Consider the following 20,878-nt stretch of genomic DNA (forward strand, 5'->3'; position numbering starts at 1 on the left):
CTCTGGAGACAAAGCTGAGGGTTTCTACTGTGTTGTCTTCTCTTTCCTGTGCAAGGACCGCTCCTAAACCCTTTTTGCTGGCATCGGTGGTAAGAATTGTTTTCCCCGAGGGATCGTGTCCATGTAGAGGCACCGCGTGGCTGATATTTCTCTTCAATTCTTCAAACTCTCTCTGTGCTTCATCATCCCACTGGAACGCTGTTTTGTCTCTTATTAACTGTCTCAATTTGTGGGTTTTCGTGGTAAAGTGATGGACGAACTTACTGTAGTACTCGGCCATTCCCAGGAATTACCGCACTTTGTCCTTGTTGACCGGAGCTCTGGCATCGCAGATTGCTTTCACATTTCCTCTTTTAGGGGTGATCCCCTGTCCACATATCTTTTGTCCCAGGTAGGTGACGGACGTCATGCCTACCTGCATTTCTCCCATTCTGCCGTCAGACCTTTCTCATGTAGCACGCTCAGTACCTTGTTTAACTTGCTGTCATGGTCCTCACGGTCCATCCCCATAACCAAGATGTCGTCCTGGAAGTACTTGATGTCTTCGACGTCCTGGAACTGGCGGTGCATGAGCTTTTGAAACACCGCTGCGGCGGACGCCAACCCGAATGGCATCCTGCAAAACTGATAGCATCCGTAGGGCGTTATGAAGGACGCGAATTTCCTGCTAGATGGGTACAAGTCAATTTGGTGATAGGCGGACGTGAGGCCCACGGTGGAGAACCACTTCACTCCTCTCGTTTTGGCCAGCATTTCTTCGATCCTGGGCGCGGAAATTTCTCTATCAGGCACTTGTTCAACTCGCGCAGGTCCACGCACAAACGTACTTTGCCATTGGGTTTCCTGGCAACCACTAAGTGGGCCAATCACTCGGAGCTGTCTATGGGCTCAATTATTCCCTGTTCTTCCAGCCTGCGCAGTTCTCGCTGTACTGCCTCCCTTACTGCTCTGGGCACATTTTGGACCTTATGGGACAGTGGCCGGGAGTTCTCTTTGAGTAGGATCTTGTGCATGAATTTCTCAAGCTTTCCAACCTTCCCTCCAAACACTTTGGGGAAGTCTCTTCTTACTCTCTCCAGGTCCGGATAATTTTCACTATCTGTCAGTAGTACTTGCTCCATGCCACCTGGGTCCAGCTTAATTCTGAGGTCTCCTTGATCCCTCCATCCTAGAACAGATGGGCCTTTCTCTGCCACGTATAGTTTGCATGTTGCTGTTCTCCCTCTGAATTCGAATTTCAGGCTTCGGTAACCTACCATGGGGATCGGGTTGCTCGTGTACCATACTGGCCGTATGTCTGGTGGTTCCAATTTGGGGCCCAGGCTGGATTTGAACTCTTCCTCCCATACCGACCTTTGAACTATGGTGTACGGGGATCCTGAATCAATCGCAATTCTGATCTTCACTCCCCATATCAGCATGTCTGCACGCGGTTTATCAGAGCATTTGCTGTTTATGCCGAACACTTGCTCTGCAATACATAACACTAGGTCTTCTTCCTCCGATTCTTCGCCTGCTTCTTCTTCTAGTTGCGATTGTGCTATGTATTTCACTACTGATTTCTTCCCTTTTCTTCGACCTACTTTCTCGTAGTGTCCTATCAGCCTGCAGAACATGCATTTGGCAGAGCATGCATCCGGGCAGCGTTTGTCCTGGGCTGCGTGGTTTGCACTTCCGCATCTGTAGCACGTGGACTTGCTGTACGTGAACTGCTTCCCGGACTGTCCTGGTTTTCCCGCCCATTTGTTAGTACCTCTTCTGTCTCCAGGCGCCATCTTGTGTCTTCCTGAGGGCTCAGCGTCATCCACCTTGTTGACCATGATCTTTTGCACGTTTTCTCTCTTTGCTGCTTCAGCACACTGCTTCGAAAGCTCGGCTTTCTTCACCATCGCAATTACTTCCTTAAGCGTCGCTTCTCCATGAGCCCACAACTTATCCTGTACTGTCTTATTGGTGGTGTGCATTACGATTTAATCTTTAATAAAGTCATCTTGGAGCGTCCCGTACTTGCACGTGATCGCCAGTTTCCTTAAAGCCGCGACGTAGTCGTCAATTGACTCTCCCTCTCCTTGCTTCCTTTGTTGAAAGTTGAACCGATCAATGCAGACACAGACCACATAACGATAGTGAGTGTCTAGGTCTTCTAGAGCATGCTTAAAGACCTCCACGTCGGCCGCTTGCTGAGGTGCAGGCACTATGTTTGTGAATACTCTTATCCCCTCGGGGCCCAGTTTATGTAGGAGTTTTCGTTTCCTTCTCGCGCTGGAGAATTCTTCTCCGGTTTCATCTTCCAAGGCTTCAAGGTAGTTCTTGAAGTACTCCCTCCAGTCCTCCCATTTCATCTGGGGTTCACCTGGTTTGGGTAGAAACGGAATCGGCGATGTGAGTGAGGAAGCTTGGTTGCTCATTCTGGCCTTTCCTTCCGGTTCACCTCCCTGGTTCCTGGGGCTGCCTGGCGCGCTGGCGTTCCCCTCTTGTGACATGTTGGGTCGGGGTTCTCCTCCTCCCCCTTCACCTCGGTCTCCCCTTTCCGCCAGGGCCCTAGTGGGGGCACAGCCACTCTCCTACCGTGCTTCTGCGCAGGGTGCTGTGCTGCCTGGCTCCTGGACATGTGGTGCACGTTGCCTTGACTTTTGTGCCTCTGCCGCGCCCTTCCTGTGTGTCCTGCCGTCAGGTTCCACTTTCTCTCTTTCGTGTTTGCTGGTCAGTGCCTCGTGGTGCTGTCCTGGCTTCTCCTTCTCCTCCACTCCTGCCAGTTACTTTTTTTTTTTTTTTTTAACCAGATGCTGTGTGTGGGAGATCCCACTCCTCGTCGCCACTGTGGAGTTGCTAGTTATGCCTAAATGAGGACACTAGACTCAGTGGTGGAGGGCAAGAGTCGTTTATTAATAATACATATATTCTAGACAGGAAGAGCGCCGGGCGTCTTATCTGTGCCGCGCTCCGAGCCGCTCTCATGCTCGGACCGCCGTTCGCGCATGCGCACTGCTTCGCCCTCTAGCTCGGGCATGCTGCGTCACGCGCACCCCTTAAAGAGCTAGAGCACTGACACTATAAGTGCCATCTTCTATTCCTGGTGTCATAACTCAGGGCTAGGAAAGCAGTGGTTAGGCAAGATGAGTGACTGTAGAAAGTATTTTCTTACCAATACACATACATTGAATGGTGACCACTGACCGTACATCTCTCTGTAGTATTTTTCCACTCCAGCTCCCATAAAGATATGGGGTTTATATTAATGCTGTGAGATTAATTTGGAAAATTAGATGATGCGTTATTTCTTCATTTGTTGGAAATGAAACACTTGCCAAATCTATTTTAGTAAACATTTTTGATTTCTTCTGTATCAGTTTGAACTGATATTCAAACATATTGGGCATTCTGACATTCCAGTTCCTAACCTTTAATATTATGTTGGTTCAAACTACAGCGTATTCACACATTAAATCTCATCAGCAGCCCTCTGCATTGATCCATGTTCCTTGTAAGATGTGATTCAGGCGTTGTTCGGCACTGCAGGATTCGGCCCTCCACCCCCCCCCCCCCCCTTTTTCCCTCGTCGAGAGAGGCACATAACACTTAACAAATTCACTTTTGAGATAGTTTGTTTTTATGTGTTGAGTTTGTCCTTCATTTCAGTTTTTTCGCAATCGTTCATTCTGGGTTCAAAGTAGACAATTTTCTTTCTTCTTTTCCTATTGTCAGGCTCTTAAAACAAATCTGTCCAACATCTGCATGGTGAAAGAAATGGTGAAAGTCAAGTAAGAGGAGGAAAGACTGAAACACGGTGATTCAACAACCGACGTTGATTCAATTATTTCACCGCTAGTTACATACGTTTATTTTTATCAGTTTGGTAGTGTCTGCCTGGACCACTTTGTGCTATGGTTTCTTAAGCATTAGTTTCTTCAACTTTCCACACTCCAATATTAGCATTGTTGGAATATTAATTGCCCTTTGATTTGACGAAGAGGCTATGGGCTGTTGCTGAAGCTGCTAGAGCTATTGGAAGAAGTCTATCCTTTTGTTTTAGAGGCCCTCCAACCCTCAGTCTTTTGGACAAAGTAGGGAGGAATGCAATAAGATCCTTTCCCTTGACATAAAACATACAGACTAAAATTTAGCACGTAGTATGTTGCATGGAAGTTGAATGGTTTCTAGTCCTTACTAGCCTGTTGCAGTACATGCAAGTGATCCCCCAAAAATGAAAGAACTGTTAATTTCAATGACCATAGTCCTGGCTTTACAAGAATGTTGTATGGGAATGAAAATTGCAAGTAAATAGCATGGGAATTAATATATAGTTGTGTGGAAGCAAAGAACTGTACAATAATATTGGTGTAGGTGAAAGGTCAGATGACAGTTACACTGTCAAGCTATTCATAAAAATCCATGTAGGTTAATAACTCTTCTCGTCCCATCTGTGCTGCTGCCAGAGAAAAACAACATAAGTGATTTAGTTATTCAAGACACTTTAGCATTGCAGTATCCTGGTGACAGGTCAGGCAGCTAGATAAGGAAAGCGAGCACAGCTGTGTGGCGAGCAAACACTTTTTTGTTGGAGCACAGCACATCTACCCAATCAAAACGTGTACTGTTGGCTCCTAGCACGTGGGCTGAGCAAAGCTTCTCTTTTGGTGATCCTCACAAATTTGCCTGGCGACAGCCATGCTGTCAAGCCAGACCATAATCATAAAGCAACAGCCAGAGACCAAGGACATTACTGCAAAATGGTAGTAATGTTGAAGAAGCATGTGTTACCTTATGCCACTTGTGGCAAGTGATTCACCACAAAACTCTTCGCTTTCATCTCTTATTGGTGACGTGATATTTGGTAAAGGGTCTTTCATTTATCACCATCTACCATGCAGATTGTTGATAAGCCAGGCACAATCTGTCTCGGAGTAAAGTGCATGTGGTTTGGGTGACTATTGCCACTTTTAATAGTTGGGTGGTAGTATCTCCAGCTTGGCTTTTGAATTTGCATTGTGGTGGTAGCTGACCCTCATGCTGATTCGAGGCGAACTGGTGACATATTCTTTATTGCTCTTAACACATGTGTGTTGCTTTCAGCTATCCAAGTCCCTTTCATAAAGGAATACTCTTTGCTGTGCCCTTGTGTTATTTTTTCTCTCTTATTTTTCCTTCTTTCTTTTTCTCTAGCTGGCATGTTCATACCACTCAAATGTTTTACTTTGGAATAACAACACAATATAGGTATTCCTGTCTCAGATATTTAGCTCTTGAGAAGCCAAATCATACGAATTCAATGGCTAAGATTTGTGGCAGTGTTTGTATATTGAACACGGTGCAGCAGTGTCCTCCTCACTGATTCTGGAAATATAAATACACCTAAGGCCTATTGCAGACTACAAAAAGATTGAAAATGAGTGTCTCATTCTTCAGTTATATAATTGTTGGTTCATGGGTTTAAAAAAATAAAATTATGTTGGAAATCTATTTTGGGTTTGAAGAACCATGCTGTGCATCCACACAGCGCTGAAAGAGGGAATAGCTATTATTTACATCTGATATTTATGTACTCTTTATTTACAAGTGGCATCAATGCAGTTTTTGTTTTTGCTTTTCTACAGACCCTCGGTGGCAGAATGGTAACCCAGTGACGCTTTAGGAATCGCCATGCCAGGTATGGCTCAGTTTTACGCTTTCATATTTCTTGTATTCTGATGGATTGCATGTGTGAATTATCTGTATTGCCACAAAGACAAAGGAATGATTCATCTTGAGGACTGTATAGCTTAAAATTAACAACAGGATACACAGTTGTTGTTAACTGATTAAGTTTATTACCTTAGCTAAGACTTGTGCATTCTTCCACTTCAAAGATGGGACAGCTTGTGATTTGTACAGGGATGCCGAATGTAGGGAAGTAGGATCTGCTTCTGTGGTTACCCCCACTTTTTGCCTGGTGCTAAGCTCTTATTGACTAGCCTGACTAAGATCCTGCTAACCAGGGCCAGTCTACCTGCTTTCTCCCTTAAATTGTTGTGTTCAGTACTTCGGTACATCCCAGATTGAATACTGGGGTACCCTTATTAGTCCCTAGTTATGGTACTAAGATACCCAGGGCATAGCTACCCCAGAAGTCCCCTATGGGCTGAAGCATGCATTATGCCGCCCATTGGAGACCATTAAAAATGACAATACAGGCCTGCCAAAGCTGCATGTGTAAACTGGTGCTAGCACCCCTTACTAAAGATATAGGTTCCCTATATCTAGGGTCCCTGCGCTTAAATACTATAAGTCACCCGTATAGCAGGCCTTTGCAATCCTGAAGGCAGGGTGCTTGGTTCGAAGTGAGAGGGTGCCCCTGCATGAGCAGGATACCCTTGCAGCCTGAGGAGTCCTTTCTCCCGGCTTGTCTGAGAAGTAGCCATATACCATATACAGGGGCACCGCGTAATTGCACAATGACCATCTAAAAAACGGCTGCAACGAATCATATCATGTTTGTTATCAAACATTACGGTGTGGGGGTATGATTCCAAGCACTGGAAGAGCCCTCTATTAGGCTCTCAGTGTTCCCGGTGCCAACCTTCTAGACCCGGTGTTACAGTGAAGTAATCCACAAAATGCTAGTCGAATTTTAATGTTAGTTTAATTCCATTAATACTCCACCCAGTGCGCGATGCATCCGATCAGCAGAAAGCCCAACGGTGACTAGCGCAACGTTAAAGGCTCTCTACCGAACAGACACGCCGAGCGTGAAACATTACATTTGAAACATAACACAAGGCGCATGCAATGCGCCAGCAATAAGATCATAGAATCATGAATAAACATCGCGCGGCGCACCGCACATCGCGCGGTTGCTCCGCTAAACACTTACCACTACACCACCTTCCCCCTTAAACAGCAAAAAAACTAAATTAAACAGTAAAAATTCCACTTTCCTTAAGATCTGACAAAATCATCAAATCTTTTAGGCACTCTAATGGTCTTGCCGCGAGAAGAGTACATAGCAAAATTTTGTACATTAGAATAAACATTTGAATGGGAATGAGACACAGTAGCTGGAATGGTCTCAGTGTGACTATTAGAATCACCTAGCCAATGACTCCAATCTAAATCCTCATTAGGTTCACAGCGTCTATTGTGCATAATTTCTACCTGACGATGAGAAACTTTTACCAATTGACGTTTGTTCCACCAACCCTTCCTATCAATAAATGCAGCCCCTTTACTGACTTTAAGGACTTGGACTGGTTCATGGAACTTTGATTCCCCTTTTTTCACTCTATCTGTTTTTTTTAATTAAAACCCAGTCCCCAACCAAAATATCCACATTCACAGAATTAGATTTCTTATCAAATTCTTTTTTTATTTGAATTTGCTTGTCAATCACTTTTTTTTTTTATAGCACCAAGGACAATTTTCTTTTTGCCCCACATATAGTGACGCCAGGAAGGAAACAAATTAGAATGGGCTTCTCTATTTCTTAACAAAGTAAATGAGGAGACACCTGTGGTACAGTGCAGTGAGGTGTTGTAATGCCACACTTTCTGCCTAATAAAATCATCCACGTTAAGCTTGCATGATACTGCCGTGTATGCCTTCCTTGATTACTTTATTCCCCTCTCCACCAAACCATTCAATGAAGGTGAGTATAATGCAACTTTTAACTGTTTAATATCCAACTCACTAAGAAATTTGCACATTTTAATCAAAAGTAAAATGTGTGCCATTGTCAGTAACTATCACTCTAGGAGTACCTTCTACATTAAAAACTTTCCTCAAGAAACTGATTGTAGAATCTGAATCCGGTGCTTTAACAAACTCATGATACAACCATTTAGAGTAGTAGTCAACCAGTAAAATCACATGCTTATTCTCTTGATCCAAAACAGAATATGGCCCAGAAAAATCAATACCGACTTTCTCCCATGGAATATGCGGAAACACAGTTTGGTGCAAAGGAACTTTCAACGTTTGCCAGTGTTTGTCCGATAACAGACATTCAGGACAAGAATCCACTAACTTCCTAACCTGATCATCTAAAGAGGGTCACCAGTAATGTTGCTTAATTCTCATGACAGTCTTGGTGATGCCTAAATGCCCCTGGTGAGCCTCATTAATGATTGAAGTGCGCAACTTGAAAGGAGGAATGAATTTCTCACCTCTACGGACAATTCCATTCTCAACTGAAAGTTCCTCAGAAACCTGAGCGAGCAAATCTGCGCAATTCACCCTCTAAACACCTAGGTTCAGGCCAACGATGTGTTGAATACTCAATGACTTTCTGGAGAATAGCATGATTTTCATTAGCGGACTTCCAATCCATTTCAGATATAACTGAACTCATTTCACACACTGCATCTACCACAGCAACACATTCAATATCCTCAGTTGAAATATCCTCATCATCCTTTATCATCGAAAGTCTAGAGAGACAGTTAGCTCGAAAAATTTTACCTCCATGAATATGCTTAACCTCAAAATTAAACTCTTGTAATTTAGAAACAAGTCACATCAACCTTGCACACATACAAGAAGAACTTACTTTAGATGTAAATCAGGGGTTTATGGTCAGTAACAAATTCAAATTTCCGACCCCAGATATACATTCTGAATTTTTTGCACCACCCAGATGCAAGCGAACGCTTCCCTCTCGCTAGTACTGTACTTCTCTTCAAAAGACTTGAGGGACCTAGAAGCGAAAGCAACGGTCTGCTCATGGCCCTTCACCCTTTGCGTAAGAACTGCTCCAAGTCCAGACATGCTAGCGTCAACTGTTATAATTGAAGTACAATCCTCTCTAAAAGAGTGGAGAGCTCGAGCAGATGCAATATTTTTTTTAATTTCATCAAAAACTTTATCGAGTTCAGGAGACCAAACAAAACTACAACCTTTCCTTAACAGCTTGCGAAGGGGCTCAACCAATTGGGAATAAGCCGGAACAAACCTAGCGTAATATTCCGCCAAACCAAGGAAAGACCAAAGGGAATCTTTATCCGTAGGATGTCTGGCGACTTCAATGGCTCTAATAACGGAAAATTTGGGCTTAATCCCCTGATGAGAGACAGTGTGTCCCAAGTATTCGAGTTCATTAACTGCAAATTTACATTTGTCACTGCGGACAATTATGTTTTTAGACATCAAAATTGAAAGTACACGTCTCAAAATCATATTATGCTCATCTAAATACTTCGCAAAAATTAGAATGTCATCAAGATATGCTTGAACTCCCGCAACGTCATGAAAAAGGGAATCCATAAGCTTCTGGGAAACACTTCCAGCTGATGCCAGACCAAACGGAAGGCGCAAAAACGTATATCCCCCGAACGGGGTGATGAAGTTAGTCAGTTCCTATGACTCTTTTGATAAAGCAACCTGATGGTATGCTGACTTCAAGTCAATCAGCGAAAACCATTTGGCCCCACCAAGATTTGCGAGAAGCTCATGGATTTTTGGCAGAGTGTGACAATCTATGATAATATTTTTATTTAAAGCACGCAAGTCCGCGCAGAGCCTAATCTCTCCAGACTCCTTGCGTGCTACCACGATGGGGGCCACCCACTGGGAAGAGTCTACAGGTACTACGATACCCTGATCAGACAAAGTTTTTAAATAATTTTTCAACTCACTCCGTACACTCAGGGGAACAGATCGGACTCTATGAGTAACAGGCTGGGCCCTGGAATTAATCAGATCTTGTGCTCGAAACCTTTCACGCTGCCTACATTGTCACTAAACACTGGCTTGAAATCATCAATAATCTGTTTAAGAGTAACAGCCTCAGAGTTGGGTAAGTCACAATCAATACTAGAGACCGGTAGCTCCCTGACCTTCACGGGGTTGTCGTCCCCAGGAACTAAGTATAGGCCCATGCGAGCTAGGTCCTTCCAACCAACTATGTTCTTCCCCTTCTCTGCAACATTGATTTTAGTGATGGTCTCTCTACCCAGACATTGAACCAACCCAGTGAAATACCCAATCATGTTAATATCTTTTTCACCAAAGGCTTTTGGGTTTATGTCTGACTGTATAGGTCAGCCTTTCTTTTCCACAATTCGTAAAATGTTGAATCCCTTAAAATTGTGAATGGAGATCCGGAGTCCGCCATAACCTGTAAGGGAACATTATCAATTATTGCGGAACATAATGGACCTTTTATATCATCAATCTCTTCATCACAGTCTAAGGTAACAACTATGTTACTGATAGAATTGGTGCAATAATCAACATCAGAATCAATACAATTCACATCAGAAGGTTTCCTCACATTTCTACAAACCCCTTGAAAATGTCCTACTTTTTTACAAATTATACAACGTTTGTTAATGGCAGGACATCTTTGGAAATTCCCAATGTGACTTTTGGACCCGCATCTATAGCAAAACATAGATCGCTTCATCTGAGGAAACTTCACATTTTTGTTTTTTGTATTTACTGAACAAATAGCATTGTCTTGGCAAGGCTCTGAAGGATTTATCATATTAATTCTGCTCTTTGGAGTATCAGACATCCCCTTACTCGTCAGTATGGAACGCTCAGTACTCAGTGCGAGATCAATCACTTCATCCAAGGAAGGATTTTTGCAACCCAAAATCCGTTCTTTGATCTTATGTGAAGCACAATGGAAGACAAATTGATTTCTGATATAGTAATTGAATAATGGCCCAAAATCGCATGTAGTTGACAATACTCTAAGAGCATGCAGGAGTAGGAATGGGTGCAACACTTTTAAAAATTGTTTGTGCAGCTTGGCCAAGACAACCAAAAAGAATAGCAAATGTACGTTCAGGTGTGTAAGCAACGGCATCTATGGCCACAAGATGGTTTTCAAAAAGAGCAAACCACTCTTTCCAAATGATCTCAGGGCTCCCTGGTTTATCAAAAAAGGAGGTGGTTGAGTAATTTGCTGTAGTTGCAAATTGGCCATAATAACAATAACCCAATGTTTGACAATCGGGGATAAAAATATTTAAATACTGGAAAAATAGCAATTGGAAAGAATAGTCACACAAAACTGATGCTGTTGCTAAGTTACTAGATAACAATATGAATCCTAGGCCAAGTAATTTAACTAATAATAAATATTAACATGCCTGAAAAGAACGGTAAAACATAGGTTAATTTGCAAAGCGTGCGTATCGCAGAAGGAATGCTTCAATTGACAAGAATTACAAGCGGGCACGACACTGAAGTAAAATGTAAATGATGACAGAAACTCAAACCGTTTAAGCGTGCGCGTCGCTGCAGCAATGTGCGGATATTGCCAAAAGAAACCAAGTAAATGAAGCGTTTGTGTCGCTGTAGCAACACGCTGGCATAAATGAGGGAAGAAATTCCAACACGGACTAGCGAAATCACCATCTGATACACATTGGATACTGGAACAATTAAAGCGTGCGCGTCGCTGTAGCAACGCGCTGGTGTTCATTAAAATAATCTCCCTCTGTACGGATTGGTTAAGCAGAAACTCCAAAGGCCAATCGAAACAGAAATTACAATAAATCAATCAACGTAGATATTGGCATACGTAAGAGTCACAGGCTGAATTTCACTGGCCAACCAACACGAGTAAAGTCTGAATAATAATGTGAATGGGCTTAAGCATCGACCAATCGTGCTTCAGAATATATTTCTTACATACCTCATCCGAGGAAATAGGAAGGGACACCGAAAATCCTACCCGGATACTCTCGACATTGAGAAAAACAGAATAAAATGCAGCAGGTGCGTCCCTCTCTCGGAATGATGAAGTTGAAGAAAATGTTTAAAAATCCTTCGCGTGGGTGTGGGTGGAGTTCCAAAGTTCCCGATCGTCGCCAAATGTTAGTGAAGTAATCCACGAAATGCTAGTTGAATTTCAATGGTAGTTTAATTCCATTAATACTCCACCCAGTGCGCGATGCATCCGATCAGCAGAAAGCTCGACGGTGACTAACGCAACGTTAAAGGCTCTCTACCGGACAGACACGCCGCGCGTGAAACATTACATTTAAACCATAACACAAAGCGCATGCAATAAGAACATAGAATCATGAATAAACATTGCGCGGCGCACCGCGCGATACGCTGTGCACATCGCACGGTTGCTCTGCTAAACACTTACCATTACACCCGGACAGCCCAAAATGGTTGCTGCCGACCAGAGACAAATTTGTGCCCTCCTGCTGCTAAGCCAAGCTCGAGCAGGGGAAGGCAGAACAATAGGCATCTTGTCACAGGGCGGTGTGACCTCCTCCCAGACATGTTTTAACGTATTGGGACCAGGTGGGGGCCCTTGTCAGCACCACTAAGTCTGCATGAGGGGCACATTTGGGTGTCCCGTGCATAGTTCAGTTCAAACCAGTCCTGGGAGCCGTTGGCTCCCGCTCTGACACGAAACTGGCCAAAGGACATGAGAGTAAGCTCCCCATTGTCCAGAACCTTCCCTGGGAGGGTCCCCATAATCATCGCAAGCCTTTCCCTAGGGTACTTAAGGGCTTTCCTAGGTGTAGGTCCTTAGATCCTTGGTGGGATAAGATTCAGATCAGACACCACTTCTTCTACCATCTGGGCACCGTTTGGGCTCGACTTTGTCTCCCTTTCAGTCTGCTGCGTCGTCTGTGCCTGTGCACCATACAGGAACCTTCCATGGCCTGTGGGCATCAAAGACACCTGAAGGAATCTCCCTTGGAGTGAAGGAGTCACTCCCCTGCATTCGCAGGCATCGCATCTAAGTCAACCGGTCTGTTGATCCTGAGCTCCTCCGGACTCCATATGGTTCTGTAACACAGGTGGGGGTTTTCTGCAGCTCCTGAGGCTCACCAAGTTTGAGGCCAGTATCCCTCGTGGGGGTTGCAATAACGGAACCCCTGTGATCCGCGTCCACTTGCAAAGCGTTGTTTTCTCCTTTCCAAGAAGATCTTCGGGCTCCAAGTAGCCCCAACCTCTAGCATCTCCAGTGAATAGCATCTTCAGCCCCACAGCGTCGTGTGCATCGTGGCCTGCTTCTTTTGGTGAGCTGCTTGAGGTCCTCTTGTGACTCCAGTGCTTCCAGCCTGTGGGTCATTGGAGGGTCACCTTTGCTTCTTTTGGGCTCCCCTGATTGCTCAGCCCTGCCCTGACTTCCCTGCTTGTAGTGAGTCCTCTGGACCTTGCTGGTCCCGACTTCGCTCCTGCTACAATTCTTGCATTGGTTGCATTTGCTGATGCTTGTTGGTGCTCCCGCTGGGCACCAACCCCATAGCACTCGAAATCCTTCGTGGGACAGCTTGTGCCGGGGCCTGGTCTTCCTCCGCGTCGCTTGATCCTCACAGCTGCAGAGTCAAGGTCACCAGCACCCATCCTGCAACACCGACATTGGAGGGCATTCGTCATCCAAGTCTCCTGTTCACTCCTGAGTGACACAGATTCTGTCCCCTCTGCTTGCAGGTACCTCTCATCTAGAATCCACCGTCCGATTCTACTGGACACTCTCTCCTTCAGCAGCAAAACTTTCCTGAAGTCCTCCATTGGGTTTGACGGCCGTTTCCGACTCCACCACACATATGCACCTGACTTCCCTGGTGTAGATGACATGGGTACTAGGGTATCCACGAGTGGCTCTCCAACCTTCTGTCTTCCACAGGGTTTCTTCAGGGTCCACTGGGAAGGGTCCTTAATCTTTGAAAATCCAAACGCGACTTACACGTAGAGTTGTACGGAGCACACAGCTGTGTTCCCACACTGCACACTCTCTCCGTGGGGTTCCTATCTCCTCACCTTGGGTGGTTCCTTGGGTCCCCAGCACTTCTACGTCCACTCGACCTTGTCTTGACCCGAGTCGTGATTCTTATACCACTTTCTTAGTATATGGGGCCCACTGTGTATTTCACACTATTTACTGTATTTCTATGCAGAGTATTGTGTGCATTGTGTTTATCTCTATGTAGGAGATATCTAAACGTGTTGGAGAGTATTCTAGAAAAAAAATATATTTTCATGAATACCTTGTGTGGTTCTTTTTCACGAAATCTATACTATAAGATTGCATTCTGGTAAAACAAGCTGTTTTACACTCCTTCTGGACTAAGCCTGAAGGCTGCTCCCCACAGTACCACTTTGAGAGCTTTCTAAGGTTGTCGACGACCTCTTAAATCACCTTAAGGGTTGTCTGGACTGGTGCAAGGTGCTCACTTACATAAGTGGACATCATATACCAGGCCAGCTTCTCACACCGAACATTTCACCTTCTAACTTTATTTATAGTAAATCATTTGGGTAATGAGTAAATGAAAAGCAATGGTGGTTGAGGGATGTATTAACTCCATTAACAGTTAAACAAAAGGTTCTTGTCTGCATCTGCAAGCCACCATGCAACCTTGTGGGTGTGGAAAAGTAAGCGGAGGAATGAACACCACACACACATATGATCTTCTAAGAGCGTTCTTGGAGTTATTGATGCTAAAATGGGGGTGCTTCCGAGTAGAAATTTGTATTGTTTTTTTCCCCCAATATCTATCTGTATCGGGCTGTTGGGTGCATGCCCATTAACTTCTATGTGCCATTGCCGATTGGTTCTTTCATAATATGGTGCCTTCACACTGCTGCTGTAGAGCCTCCTTGTTTTAACATGCTGCCAAAGGTTAGTTTGCTTGCGCCTGGCAGTCCGTTTGGGTGGTGGTTCTGTGCTTATGTAATTTTGTAGTAAGTTACAGATCTACTTGGCTGCTTCATGGCGGCTGACCATGGCTTTGTTTGAATATAGGCACAATGTAGATGAAATAAAGAGACAATTTTTTTTTTAATAAACATAAATGATCTAATAGCATCTCATAGATAGTGTAGTGGAGACAGTGGGAGAGGAAGAGGTAATGAACATAGAGAATAAGCACAGGGGAATTGACAGAAGGACAAAGAAGAGGTAAGGGAGAGGAATAATGAGAACTGAGGCACATGGAATAAGGAAGCCACTGGTAAAGTAGAACAGAGACAAAGTGGAATGGCACATGAAATAAACTTGGATGAATAAAGGGTGGGAACATAAGACATCATGAAGGAAGAACAGAATTGGTGCATAAACAAGGGGGCACCCGTGCAATAAGCACTTGCTTTGAATGTAAGGGTGAAGGATTCACCATAAAGGCTGTGCAGAGGGGTTTGGTGAGGGAATTAAAGAGCAAATTCCAGAAAGTACAAATAGACACTGTAGTTGAGAAGTATATGTAGACAAAATAGTAACAATTCACTTAACCCCTTAAGTGCTGCCGTCGGCCGTTGGACATCACAAGCACTACCTTCGTAGTGCTGCGCACGTCCAACTGCCGACACGGCCCGCCCGTTTTGCGGAAGTGCCGCACTGCTGCGAAATTGCAGCCGCAGAAAACTGGTTAAAGGTTGGAAGCATAATGTTTGGATATGGGTGTACTGATGTTATGGAGAATAGAGTAAACACAAGGAGACAATAGACGGAGCGATGAAACGTTTCAGACACTCACCTGCAGTCACAGATCTGTGTTGAATCCATCATCGTTCTTTAGCTCACTTCACCACCCCAGTTTTGACCCATCTATATGCACATCAGTCTTGACCCTGTGCCTCATGGGAACAGTCCAGACTGAACTGCCAAGCCACGTCTTCTCTGGACCGGAAATAAGCATCCTGGGACCGGTTTCGGGGTAACACCCCTCATCAGCCAGGCTAGCTGGAATCCAGTGGCAAAGTGAGCAAGGAACCCACGTCTTGGCATACCCTGCCAACTTAGGGCGAACAAAGCAAATACAAGGAGATGATGGACTGAGCACTATAACTTTTCAGACACTCACCCCTGTCCCAGATCTGGAGTACAGATCATGGTAGGAGAAAACACCAAGAAGGGCAGACTGGCACAGTTGAATTTAAAAGAAAAAAAAAAGAATATGACCGAATCAAGATACATAAAGATGGAAACATGGGAGCTGAACGACTGATTTACATAGTGTGCCCTTCTACCTTATATTGCTACTCTGGGAGCACAGAACTGTAATATTCTACATGTAAAGAACAAAATCAGGGACATAATTTAAAACCAGTGGGAAATAAACATGATGTAAACTAAGGGAATGGATGCACTGTGGCAAACCCATTACACATAAATGCATCCTTCTATATGATTCAAACAGAAGCTGACGGCACTGGAAAGAACTCCACTTCAGCTTAGATTTGGAATCTCAAGCAGAGTTCCCTGAACCAACCGTGATCTTAGAGAGGAGAGTTCATAAGGATTGGTCTAAGCCCCGTTCCATTAATTTGTAGCATTGGCTAATAAACCCAGAGGACTCCCAGCCACATGCTTAGTACACCATCCTACAGCATGGTGCCTGACATTGCTCACAGTCTTTTCTCTAATACTCGCAAGTCATGGAAAGCTCCTGAAAAAGATTTAAAAGCACCCTGCAATGCTTAAAATACTGCTCCTGTTTCATTCACCCCCCAGTATATTCTTTGTACTAATCTGGAGATCTTATTTCAGTCAGTCAGTCAGTCAAGAAGGTCTTTATTTCGATTTGCATCATAAAAGACCTAATACACATCATGCATTTAAGCACATTTCATAATATTCATTAAAAACCATAAATACTATACATACTAAAACCTAAAATTTTAAAACATTATTAAATATTGAAACAAAAGACACATGACTGGTTCCGAAAAAAAGAAGATACTCATCAAAATTTTAAAACCACCACCTGCCTCACATACGGTGTTGTATTGGTGTATTATAAACTCGGGTTCCGTGAACGTATTGACCAGGCCCAGCTAACGAACTTTGACACACCAATAACAATATGATTTGAGGTGTCCGTTTTCAATATTCTACTGGCGGTCATTGTAGATCTAGTCCCCAATGAACAACATACAGGTCTTAGCCAGACACGTCTGGGAAGTGAGTACAATGGACAACAAAATAAAAAGTGATCAATAGTTTCTTCCACCTTTACACAAAAGGGACATTTATCACTGCTTTGTGACTTCCAGGAACACGTTAACCCTTGTAGGGGGAGTGAGCCCACTCTAAGCTGGTGATACAATTTACGATCTAGTGGCTTAAAGTATCCCAATAATCTTCATAACTCGGAACATCCTTAATAACAAGAAAAGCGGAGGTCATAGAGATACACACTCAGTAGATAATCTCTTATCCTTGATCCTACTCCAATACATTTCCTTAAAAGCCTTCTTCGAAGGAAATACGGCAGTAGCAGGATAGGCCCATAAGGCCCCATCCCCATATCCAACAATGACGCTTTAGGAGCGGATAACCAGGGAACTCTAGAAGCGCCCTGTAATCCTTTTATCTCCAAAAGGGCCTCAGCATACTTGGACAGTTCAAGTGTGGTCCACAGGCGCCGCCAAAATGCCAGGGGTCTATACTGTACCATTTCCTCTACAGGATTACATCCTAGGTCAAATAATAGGGGAAGACGAGGAGTGGATTGGGGTAACCCTATTGCTGATCTAAGGAACTTATTCTGATCCACCTTCATTGGGAAATATCGCTATAACCCCACAGTTCCGCACCATATATAATAGAGGGTAACATTTTGGAGCCATAGATTTTAACCAGAGGGGCCAAGGGCTTAGTATGAGAGTTAAAATGTTCCTTCAGTAGGGCACCCCCAAGCTGGGCGTGCTTAAGGGTCAAGAGGTCTATCTGGGGTTTTCAACTAAGGTTTTCACTCAAGGTGACACCTAGATATGTAAAAACCTCTGTTTGGTCTAAGGTGACCCCGCCCATTCTGACGTTAGCTTTAACGGCTCTTGGGCCCCGAAGGACCATAAATTTGGTCTTTCCAACATTCACCTCCAGCTCATGTTCGCTGCAGAAAAGCTCAAAACGAGATAAAGCAAGTTGTAAACCCTGTCTCGTTTTTGAAATTATGAGCGGGTCGTCTGCGAAGATGAGCAGGGGGACTTTCCTGCCAGCAAGGGAGGGTGCATCGGACGAGAAGTTAGAAAAATAGTTTGTCACCCCCATTAATAAACAGGGAGAACAGGGTAGGAGCTAACGCACAACCCTCTCTAACCCCTTTAGAGACCTCAAACCTATCTGTCACCTCACCTGGCTTGCCCCATCGGACTTTGGCATAAGTATTCGCATGCATGTTGATAAGTAGAGCCACCTGCTCTTTGGGCATGCCCATCCCCAATAAGACTGCCCACAACTTAGTCCTAGGTAATGGGTTGGAAACAGACCTAAGATCAACAATGGCCGCAAATAGCAAACCCCCCCCCCCCCCCCCCCCTAAGAGTACCACTTTCCAATATTTGAGCATGAACCTGGATAGCTGTTCGAGGGTACCCACATGTGAACGAAAGCCTGCCTGTAACGGCGTTAAGATATCAAAATCCGACATCCAGCACTGTATACGACCCAAAAGAAGACTGGCCACAATTTTTTGAACCGCGTCAATAAGACTAATTGGGTGATAATTAGCCGGTGCGGAACGGTCGCCTTTCTTATAAATTGGCAGAATTTCGGCCCCAAACCACGGATCGGGAACCACTGCTCCTTTCGCAAGGGCATTAGCTAACCGAGTCAGATAGGGGACCCATAGATCGTAATCATGTTTGAACATGTTTGCAGGAACACAATCAGGTCCCGGTGCCTTACCACTAGGAATTGCCTTTAGGACCGCCTTTACTTCACTAGGGGCAAATGCCAAAGCTTCATCACACTTAATGGATGGATTTAAGGCAGTAGTATTAATCTTAACTTTTAATTGATTGCCAAAATACAAGACCCACTGCTCTGGCTCCACAAAGTTAGAAGGAATCAAGTCTTGAGGACAGTTGCCCCATTTAAGGTTATGCCAGAATTTTATCATATTACGCCCCTGACAAACCTGAAGCAACCCCCTCCAGCGATCCACATTTCAATTCCTTTTTGCTGAATGCTGGGCAGCCTTATATGAAGCCCTGCAGCAACGAATAGCGTCCGGGGCTCTGGATTTTATGGCTGAAAGTAAGGCTCTTTGAGCCTGTCTACATACATTGTCAAACCATGTGCAGGGTTTCAGCTCCCTGTTCCTAAAATTGGGTGGAAGGCCCTTAACAAATATTAATTTGAGCTTTGAGAAAAAATCGCTATGTATATTAGAAATATTGTCAATAAGCTCAGCCTGCGACCCGAAACTATTGAGTTTGTCAAGTGTGGTAGTAAGCAAGCTCCTGATCCGAGACAATGCACCCGCATTGATGGCTATTTTCGGCCATCTTACCCTTCTTTCATCATTGACTATGATGACTTCAGCCTGAACTATAGGGGTGTCAGCCATAATAGGCTCAGAAAAACTATTATCTTTTATAGAAAGGACTAGGGAGTTGTGGTCGCTTTCAGCTCTACACATGACCTCCATGTCTATTAAACCAGACCACATCTCTAAGTTTACCATAATATAATCTTTACGGGACCCAGATCTTCCCAGGACCACCTCGCCTTCAGGAGACAACTCAAGACCTGGCTGTTCGAGCAGTAGCGGACCCCCTCCCCCAAGCGCCTTGAGACCCTTCCGGGTGAGTAGCGCGCTATACAAGTATTGTGATTGATTGATTGATCTTCCATTATCGTATGTCACTGCCCCTAACCTATCTGACTTCAATCTACCATGGGCTGCCCGCATGCCCTTATCCAGGCACAACCCCTTCATGAACAGAGCAGCTTGTGTCCATTTCTTGATGGGTAATTGCTCCAGCCGGGGGATCCCCCACAATGAATCCTCAGACTCTGAGAGCTTCCCATCATCCGTACCTTGGGGCTCGAAGCAGGTGCTAAAATCCCCCATCACCACCCTGTTTACACTGTTTGGTAGAGAGCTTGAAAAACTCTCCAGTAAGAGAGCAACCGGGGAACATTTCCCCCCTGGAAGACCCCTCAAATAAATGTTAATAAAAATAGCCTCAAGCCCCTTCGTAGAGCTAACCCGAATAGCCATGATGTCCGACTATCAATCGGGATCTCCACACTGTCACTCCCTCACGTTGGCGTACCCAGATTGTCAAGCCTCCCACCGGTCTACCCCTTGCACCTTTCACTGCAGGTCTTGAAAAATTCAGAAAGCCTGAACGAAAAACTGGGGTTAAAGCCCAAGTTTCCTGGAAAGACCAAATGTCAGATTTATCAATAAAGCTAGCCCAGTCAGAAGGCGTTAGTTTGGATTCCAAGCCAGCTATATTCCAAGAAGAACCCTTCGCCATAGGAATAACCTGGCTAAGAACCTCCACCGGCAACCCTCTGCATCGACAGGAATGGAACTGTTTATATTGGGGATAGGATTTAAACACTGGGTGATGTGGAGAAGGGCCAAGTCCGGCATCTGCATTGCAAGACTACATTCGGAGCCCCCAGAGGCGAAGGGCAGACACCCAGGTAGTAAAGGCTTATTCCGAACTTTCCCTTCCCCAAGTCAGTCAATTTCCCCTAGAGTCGATAGCGGGGCAAATCGATTAAATGTGGAAATAGTGACTGAACTGGGTGTTAAATTGATTAAGCCTGGGACGGTGACGCTCGCCCCTGGATACCGGGTTCTGAATGCTAAGATGAGGGTCAAACCACTTAATCGAGAGCAAAGGTATACCCATATTTGATCTTTGATAGAAGTGGCATAAGCTATGCGATTGTATCCCTCCCTCCCTACCACTCTCCCATCCTTCACAAATATACGTTACGGCTCTGGGATCTCTAAAATTTACAATTACGCAATCCCCTACTCGGTCCTTGCGTCTACTACCCAGCCAGCTCACCCTCCTTACAAGTAAAATCTCCCCATTGATATGGGCTGGGAAAGGCCTAAAATTGCTGAGCCAAAAGATGACTTTATTCTTCAGCTCCCTATGGTTTTCCAGCTTACCCTGTGACAACTCTGGTACTCCTGACAGGATTACAGTATATGGGGCTGAGACAGGCGAA

The 20,878-nt window shown here is 44.6% G+C and overlaps 1 protein-coding gene across 6 annotated transcripts in view; it reads left to right on the top strand.

Annotated features, from left to right (window-relative positions):
- The window catches only part of ASB8 (ankyrin repeat and SOCS box containing 8), a 464,621-nt gene that overhangs the window by 389,880 nt on the left and 53,863 nt on the right, over positions 1 to 20,878 (top strand). For all 6 annotated transcript variants that reach the window (XM_086941164.1, XM_086941165.1, XM_086941169.1 and 3 more), the window contains one exon: positions 5,595 to 5,647. The gene's annotated coding sequence lies outside the window, so the exon portion shown is untranslated. The remainder of the gene's footprint in view (positions 1 to 5,594; positions 5,648 to 20,878) is intronic.

This window comes from Lissotriton vulgaris, chromosome 10 (assembly GCF_964263255.1).
Source record: "Lissotriton vulgaris chromosome 10, aLisVul1.2, whole genome shotgun sequence".
Lineage (NCBI taxonomy): Eukaryota > Metazoa > Chordata > Amphibia > Caudata > Salamandridae > Lissotriton > Lissotriton vulgaris.